This window comes from Micrasema longulum, unplaced genomic scaffold (assembly GCF_059751315.1).
Source record: "Micrasema longulum isolate JH-2025_06_02 unplaced genomic scaffold, ASM5975131v1 h1tg000585l, whole genome shotgun sequence".
Taxonomy (NCBI): domain Eukaryota; kingdom Metazoa; phylum Arthropoda; class Insecta; order Trichoptera; family Brachycentridae; genus Micrasema; species Micrasema longulum.
Window position 1 is genome coordinate 153,990 of NW_028277781.1, and position 9,625 is coordinate 163,614.

General features: G+C 33.9%; 1 non-coding gene across 1 annotated transcript; it reads left to right on the plus strand.

Annotated features, from left to right (window-relative positions):
- The first annotated feature begins 8,792 nt into the window (after window positions 1–8,792).
- Window positions 8,793–8,955, plus strand: LOC148280388 (U1 spliceosomal RNA). The gene has a single exon (XR_015822624.1). It is a non-coding gene; the product is annotated as a U1 spliceosomal RNA (small nuclear RNA).
- The last annotated feature ends 670 nt before the right edge of the window (window positions 8,956–9,625 follow it).

Sequence of the window (9,625 nt, forward strand, 5' to 3'; positions counted from 1 at the left end):
GCCATTTTTTTAAAATAAAGTATTTTAAGTATTATCAGCGCTATTATTTTTTATGATTTTGAAATTACTCCGCCTGTGACGTCACAAGTTGTCTCGGTGAGTTATCTTGATTGGTGGGTTAGCTTTATGGTAACCGAAAATGTATCACAACACTCTGTCATAGGTTGAGTTCGGAGGACTAGTGACGTCGTTCAAGGTTGTTCATTTTAACAAAATTATTTTTATTAATTTTTTCATACATTTTTGAGAAACTTCGCCGTACAATTTAATGCTCTAATTTTTACCGCGCTTAAAAAACATTTTTTATATCTGATTTCCCGCTGCACTGAACTTCCTCATTAAGATTTTTTATGTCCGGGCGAAGAATACAGTCCTGAGTGTGAAATAAAAACACGAATAACCATGTACGGATTTTTTCGACTTGATGATTACTCTTACAAAAAAGAAACCGTGTGGCGATGAGTCTGCCACTTAGGGTAGTGGTTGACGCGTTCGCCAATCATACTTGAGATACTAGGTTTGATTCATTCAGATAATAAGGAACTACACTGGCTACGCTTTCCACAGAGGGTCGAATACAAACTCTGTTGGCTTATGTATAAGTCACTGCACAACTCTGCTCCGGAATATCTAAGGGAACTATGCATTCCAGATGAACTAGCTGACAGGCGTCTAACGCTTAGATCAGCTACGTCTACGGCGAGAGGAAAAGTTATTATACCTCTACGCAAACAGCGCACTAAATTTAGTGAACGCGCATTTGCGGTCGCAGGCCCTATGGCATGGAATGCTCTCCCAGCAGAGGTGCGAGGCTGTGAAAGTGAAGTGATGTTGCGGAAAAAACTTAAAACCCACTTGTTCTCTAAATCATTTGAATAAATCCGTAGCATGTGACAACAGAATAAATTATTTTAATTAAATTACAAATTTAAAAGAATCACTATGTAAAGCGCCCTTGAGGTATTTTGTTACGAAAATGGCGCTATATAAGTTATCCATAATAATAATAATAGTGGAATGTGAGTTTAATGTAATGTAATGTGTAATGTTAGTTTGTAATGCGGTTTTCCTCTGCAACATTTCATTGTGACTGGACTGTGACCTGAAGCGTAAGACTTTTCCTTGCCTTGCATGTACATAAATTATCAAAATACGGTGCAATAGGAGTACCAATGCAGTGCCCTATGCATCACGAGATTCGAATAGGGAAATTATTATTTCTATTATAATACGTGTTCTATGTATATTGTTCTCAAAAATGCTCACTGGGCGTGTATATAAATAAATAAAATAAAATTTGAGAAAATTATTTTAATTGATTGGATATCTCAACTACTAAGATTTGGACAAAAGTACAAAAAAAAATTGAATGAAAACTATATGTTTATCTGACTTTCAAACCGTTTCAAAACATTCTTACATGTTAAAAATAAAGTAAACATTATTTAACCTCGGAAAATATTTTTGCTCTAAATCACGTTCCCAAAAGTCTGATTTATTTTGCCAGTCGTGGAAACAATTTAAAGAACCAGTATGAACTACTGTTCCTCTGGTGGCGACATTTTCTAGATTATTTGCTTTCTTTCGTCTCGCAAAACCGTCAAATGTGGAAATAACACATTTCGTTCCCTAGTCGTATTTTATTATTGTTTTAATTTTTTTTCCAGATATTATAGATAATGAATTGACGCTCGATTTACCGCGATAAATAATTAAATCTAAACACATTTTTCAGTCAATTCGATTTACTGTTTCAATTTTTTTATTATTATTTATAAATCACATAATACAACAATTACATTCCCAGGAGTTAAAACAACTTAATTTGAGACTTAAATAATACTAATATATTTTTTTTAATGCTCATATTCCGACCAACAATGAAGCAAAACAAGTTTAACATCTTTATTACTAAATATATCACAACGATATGTAAACCAAAAGACTTTTCTCAAACAAGCAAAATAAATATATATAAACGCTTTCAAGAATAGAGTAAGCGGTAAATCGAGGACTAAGGGAGATTAGGTCGTTAACATCAAATGCTACGCAGACGATGAATAAATACTTAGCATGTGACAACAAAATTTAAAAAAAAACTTTAATTACAAATTTAAAAGTTTAAATTAAATTAATTTATGTAAAGAATCACTTTGTAAAGCGCCCTTGGAGGAAATGGCTCCATATGATTTTTCCATAATAATGTTGGCAGAGTCAGAAGATGATTTAAAACGCATGTTACACAAGTTTCATCTAGTGTCTCAGAAATTTAACATGAGCATTTATTTGTATTTTTAATGTTTAATAATATAAATAGTGACGCGAGTAAGTAAATTTAAGTACATATGTATAATTCCTGATCAGATCATAACTATCTCAACTATATTTTGAGTTTGTCCAAATTTTCGTAGACAATGACTGGATTCAACTCCGCGGGAAGCTGTTTATATTATCATATTACAACAGAGATGAAGAACGTTTTAGAGAAGGTAATATATAAGTCTAGGTATCTACAGGGCTTATGACTTGTCATTGGCTGTTTTAAGTAGACAATTTACACATTGTGTAACATTTAACATTCTGCCGATCATTGAACATCTACAGCCTGTAACTGGGAGGACGGATCATCGGTGGCAGAGCGATGGAGGACCTCAATGCCTATCTATTTAACCCCATGTATGTATTCAGCCGTTTAAAAGTAATTGAGATTTTTAATAATTTTTATTAAAAATTCGATTTTCGGCTGGATGTCCCAAGTGTAGCCAAACTATTAAGTCTATGATAGTATTTTTTTTACAAGTAGCTTATTAGTAGGCCTTTTATCCTATAATACAGTTTTGAGTCGTTATTTGATTGAATTCCAAATAAAAAATAATCTTTTTAAAAAAATATGCAAACTTATTTTTCAACTAACTTTTAAGGGCTATAAAAAAAATTCACATAAAAAGAATTTCTACATCCTATTTTAAAAACTACTCTTATTTATGGAGAAGTAACCCTGAAAATTTCATTTGGGTAGTGCTAAGGCATCATCTTAAAAAGTGAACTTGAATTGTACAAGTGCTAAAATAAATCATGTTTTTGTGCATCAAAGACGTATTTAAAAAGTGAGCTAGCTTATTTTGGTCAGACTACGCAACGATAATAAGTAAAGAAACAAGATTTTCTTGATAAAAGGTCTGGATCGTGTCAAATTAAAATACAAAAACAACTTGTTTTTTTTTTTAAATGTAAATGCTCAAAATAGGCTCGCGATACAATTTTAATGTGATAAAATGGTAAAATAAAAATAGCCAATAATTAGAGTAAAATGAAGCTATCCTCTCTGAACTTTCTTTCCGTAACACGAAAGATGTCGATATCCAAAGAGATACGATACGGTTGAGTAAAGACATTGCTCTTCCTACTGGCATTACCATCGGCAGGCTAGTTCTGCAAGCAAGAAGATAAAACGGCTTAAGCTGCCTATGGCTAAGGTAGTTATTAGGAACATAAAGAAAAATACTTTTCATTACACCTAAGTTGATCGTAATACTACGGATCAATCGGAAAAAATACATAAAAAAATATGCATTTCTTCTTTTCTCCAAACTACTATTTCTGCAAATATTTGATCATGCTCAAAAATTTTTTTTTGATAACAGTCAAATAAATAATCAGTCTTATCACCGTGGGAAATACGTTTAGTTTTTTAAACTGCCGTTAAAAATGTATTGAATCATGTATGAAAATAAATTTTCTTTACGCATTTTTTGTCGCTTATGTGAGCGACTCACTTTTCTCCATGTGAAGCATTTCATTTAAGAATTGAATAATATTTTAACTTCGCACGATAGTATTTTATTGCCCGCACCCAGTAGCTCGTACGTTGTATTCATTCACTAGCTGTCAGCAAAGGAAATTAAATTTTCCTCTTATCCATTCGGTGAAAAATACGTCCCTTCAGTTAGAAATGAACCTTCGATGAAATGTTTTCTTTGTGATGTAACACGATCCACGCATGCTATAGGAACGTGCTTGAAATATGTATGGAACGTTTCACACGACATTCCCGCCCTTTTAAATACAAAAATGTCCGTAGATTTATGACGTCATGATCTCACTTCCGTTTTCCATTTCTGCACTGACGCGTCTGTAATAATGTCTCTTGAAATAGTATTTATTTCTAAAGGCTATTTCACTCACTTTTGATACAGTATTTTTCCTTAAAGGCACATTGCCAGCTCGTATTAAACAAACTCCTGCAAAAATGCTTGCTTCGCCAGTTTTTTAAGCTTGTAAATACATATCTTTATAATTGCCTTTATTGTATAGAAGAGATTTCAAAAAATGCTTGTGTAAATTTTAAATCATATTTCTAAAAAGCAAGCATATCGTCCTAAACAAACGTTCGCCGTAAATAGAAATCAATAATTTCCACGGCATTATTTTCAATTATGAGGTACGAGTATATTTATGTTTTCTTTTAAAATTACGCCAGAAATATGAGCTGTGTTTTGAAAAAAATTTCAAAAGACTTTTGTTTTTTTTAAAGATATCACGTTCTAGTAAATGGGTAATAATTTCTTTTTTTTTTTAAATTGCACAAAAAATATAATTCAATAAATAAGAAAATGATCCCTTTATTTGATACCGCTTTGTTATTTTTTATGAATTGTAAAATACACGACAAAAATTTCAAGTTGTTTTTCATTCTCCCGAATAACGTCTGTATTGCATTAAAAAAATGAATAAACCACAAAAAAAATACTTGAATAATTGCACGATAGTGTATCCTGCTAAAATATATCTCTGTCTCTCGGTATTTGATTTAACTGTTCCACAAAGAGAACATTATTCACAGCTTGTTGGCGATAGACAGTGTAGCTTGTGTTGACTTTGAATGTACGAATAATGTTCAGCTCAGTGCAAGAGTTGCACGTCGTATCTTGACAAGTCCTTTTGCAAATCGTTCCAAAGAAGAACTTAACTTGCGACTTATGCTTCGTACTTCTGGAACATTTCCCTACTCTCTTCAACTTAACGTTTTTGTAAAATTATTTTTTTCGTCTTATCTGTATGATGAAAACGAGTCAATTTTTTCCGCAGACTTTTCTGTTAAAATTACATTTACTCTTCAGACCTTATTTTCTTTGCCATTTAACTAATACTATATAGGTTTTTAATTCATTTACATTTCCTCTACATTAACTAATGAGCGTCTGTGTCATCTCCTACGCAGTTATTGAAGTGCCTCGTCCTTCACCCAATAAAATTTTCTAGGCTACTGCATCATACATGGCCGATCATCCCCTTTACACACTCAGGCCTGCTTTCTAACTAGTACACATCTGTGTCAGTAGAATATACCACCCCCGTGGTCGCCAGTCTGTCGTTCCAACCCCTCTCCCGCATCAATTCTTCCAACGTTCCGCAATAATGATAATAATTCACTCGGGAGTATCGTTTTACCCTTAGGGTAAAATCTCTCTGTCTATCTACAGAAAACATTCAAAAATCTACCCCCCAGATTCGCGTTGATTAGTAATTCGGAAAGCCTTTTTCACTACTAATTTCAGACTCATTAAATATTGAGTTTTTCTTTTTATCGTTTCAAAAGTACGAATATTCTCAGATAATGTTGTTTTAAGCTTAATAATTTTTCGCTCCTTATTTGTACATGTTATTTCGAGAAAATGAAAAGTTGGATTATTACTGAGGGCTGCTACCGAACCGCGTTTTGAGTTAATAAAAAACCAATATAGTTGTAATACCGTGATACATTAATTTTGTTGGAATTGAAATGGTCCATTATTCTTTGCTCGTGACTTGGCTATTTGAATAGAAATGGTGTTTTTTTTCCCTTAATTTTATTACCCAGCCCTTTTCGAAGAACAACTTTTATGCAGCAGACTAAGGTTTTACGTATCACTTTCTTCAAATGAATAAAAAAATGTTGTTAATTTATTTTTAAATTTTTAAATTTACATCACTATAAATAATTATTTATTTATTGGTTTTGGTCAATTCAACTTCAAGACCACTCTTAATGAATTAAATAATAAGTTGTTCATCGCAAAACATCAATTACACAAATGAAAATCGAATACCTATTATTTATTAATTGAGTTAACCGAAAGCACTATTAGTGTTCTCGTGATATCGTATTTATATTTTGATTGCATCGTAATATCTGTCAACGTCCGATAAATATACTGCAGTTGTCGTATTTATCAATAATACCTACCGTTGCTCACAAAATGAGTACGCCTTCAATTTACGATTTATCACAATAATCCCCCGATAATGTTTCAGCCAAAAACAAATCGGTTTCTGTATATTTCATTAGCTTTTGACACATATTTACGTGCTGTAATGTCAAGTTCCACTGTAACATGAGCGATCCATCAAAACTCGTCGGAAGATAAACCATTCAGAATCGTGTATGGTGGCTTTGGACCCAAGGGGTTAAAGTTAAAGGTATTTTTTGATTTATAGTTAAAATGGGCAATAAACATTTGTTAAAATATACATTAAGTCGGCATTGAATAACGCTTTAAAGCATATATTAAACAATAATTGAAAATCCGGAATTGTTGCAAAAGGTACTGCGAACCGTGGATTTTATATACAAATAAATAAACGTGGGATCATTCTGCTTTTCCATGATCGGTATTTAATAAATATGACCTACGAATAAACTAATCATCATCCCTATGCACACCCGATGGTACATAACGCACTGCATTGGAACACCAAATATGCATGGAGGGCGGCCTCCGTGGTGTGTGGTTCCGGTTCGATTCCCGACAAAAACACAAAAATTAAAATCTGATTTTTCTCAAGCCTGGGTGTTTCGTGATGTAATTCACCACTGTAATTGAGCCTCCTGGCCTATTGTGGTCCAAAAAAAAAAACAAAAAACAAAACAAAAACTAAAAATGCAGTGTTTTTCGTTCATCTGTTAATAAATGTTAGGTGATCAGTCTTACGCTTCCGATGCAGAGACAGTGAAATATTGAGGTGTAAAACCACTGTAAAAAAATAATATTTTACATCGACCCTGACGGGACGAACCCAGAATCTTAAGCATGGCAAGCAAACGCGCCAACCACTACACTTCGAGGTGATTTTTACCCGAGTGTATCCATCGAGTAGAAAACACTCGTTCAGGGTTCTGATTCTATTTCACACACATAACTGTGTCTTTATCCGCCTGGACACGGACAAAGTAAACATAAAAGCAGTTTTCTATCGCCAGATTTTTGTAACTCCCGACTTGTACTGTTTCTGTCGTGTATTATTTAGCTTGTCCGCATTATTCAATGCCTCGTCCAGCGACCAGCGACCTGCGCCCATTTTGACGTCTGCTCGTGGCGCTGAATGCGAATGACGGACCATTGTTCCTGTCCCTATCGAGGTAAACACAACTGCTTTCCTGTCAGCGCCAACAACACACGCCAACAATAACTACCATTCTGTCCCGTGTCTCGCATCCTGCATGATTGCTGATGTGACGAGATTCATTTTTCGTTTTTTTATTCAGTGAATTTTTCTCGTTTCCTTAATTGGAATCAAACAGATTATTCACTGTCAATTTTTGTATTCACTCATCACTCAAGTGGACTTAAATATTGTAAATGTGAAGATTTTAAGTAGTCGAAATTATAGTTGTGCAGTTTAGTGAACCTATGTGATCCTAAAGAGTGGTGAAGGAGTGTCTCCAACACGACTTTCTTCGTTAAGAACATGGGAGTCTGGTAGCGGAGGTTACAGGGCGGGACCGCATGACCCGCTGGTGGATCTTCAACGTCTGCAATGGGCGGCAGTTCCGAGATGAGCCGTCGCCCGAGCAACAAGAAGCTAGTTAGTATTATACAGTATTTACTTTTTGTATTTTTATTCATTGGTTGATGTATATTTTTAGCCTTCCTATTTTCAGTTCTGCAGAAGAGCGTTTATTAAATATATTTAAAGGTACATTTATATCATTTTGTTGCCTAATAAATCTAGAGACTTTTCCATAGGACACAATTTTAAGTTTGCTGTACACATATACATATATATGAGCCCATTGTAGTAACTCTATAAGCTTTTTGCCTATTTTTTTAAAAACTAAACTGTTATGATATCTTTAATTAACATTGTTGATTACATAAATGTAGTATAAGCAATGAGTTTACTTCACCTTTAAAATATCAGTTTTTACCTGCAATGGGCTTATGTATACATATAATACATTTAATAATTAACATCAGATATTAAGAATGAATTTTATTAATTTTTTATTTTTATTTTAAAGTCTTTCTTCAGAATAATGGTCTTCAAAAGATTATTTATTGAATGTTCTTGGAATAATAATAATGTTTTAGTCATCGGTTTCTTTATTTATATAAAATTACTCCTGTTTTCTATCTGTTGGCTTGTTAGAATTTTCTTTATGTTTAATTGATTTAATATCAAAGAGCGTTTATAATTATTTGTATTTTAGATATTCATGTATATATGATTCTGTTTTAAAAACACTATTAAATTCATTATAGAGTTTAATGTGTAGAGTTTGGCTTTTGTTTTGACTTTGAAAATCATTTTTAATCCCTAGAAGAGAAGAAAAGAATTCGGGATGCAATTAATACATAAAAAGGGGAATTTCCTATAAGCGTAGTTTTATTGATATAAGTAATGGAACTTTCCCTTTTCAATTGAACATATTGTTTGTAGTTCGTTCAACAGATGGCTTTAGTATCGTTCGCATCGCGCTCGTGAAAGCGCGGTTCCAGTCAATATGTAGTCAGGGAGTTCCCGGTATAGGCATACTTACCTGGCGTAGGGGATACCGTGATCAACAAGGCGGTTCCCCCAGGGCGAGGCTCTTCCATTGCACTTCGGTTGGGCTGACCCTTGCGATTATCCCTAATGCGGATAACTCGGGCGCGTAATTTTTGGTAGTCGGGACTGCGTACGCGCTGCTCCCGCATTAATACTCTCAGCTTCGGCAGCGCATATCGATGGTACGTTGTTCGATTGTTGCAATCCTCTACTCTACCATCCACCCCACCGACAGCGATGCGTTCACTGTTTTCGGCAAAGTTTTGGTTTTTTAAACTGCTATTTGTTATTTGAGTAACTTTGATGTGTAAAACCACAACATGTTCGGTCGATATTGTAAATTAAAACACAAATAGTAACAATTTCGTATTTACATTCCTAAGTTTTTTTTTGTGGCGATGCGTCCTAGGAAACATTCCTTAGTTCATTTAATCATAGAAACTGGTTCAAACTCCGACTTATCTGAATAATCGATTACTGTATCCATATCCGAATGATTTGTAGTTTTTAGATTGCAATCGTTTTTAAATTTATTGATTTAACTTCATTCATATTTCGACCAATTTCGTTTTATGGTTGTTAAAGTCGAATTTACAAATTTACAAAGTTGTTCTCATTCTCTCGTTTCTTGACCCCCCGTTGGAAGGATTAGCAAAGGAAAGTTCTTATTCTGATTACACCCTTTGTATGGCAGCAGAACTAAGGACTCGAGCCATCAAGCACGGCCTTTTCAGGTTATAATGAGCGCCTCCACCACACGGTGGTTTTCTCATCCGAGAGCTTAGCGTTTATCGCGATTCATATTCCACGAAGAAAG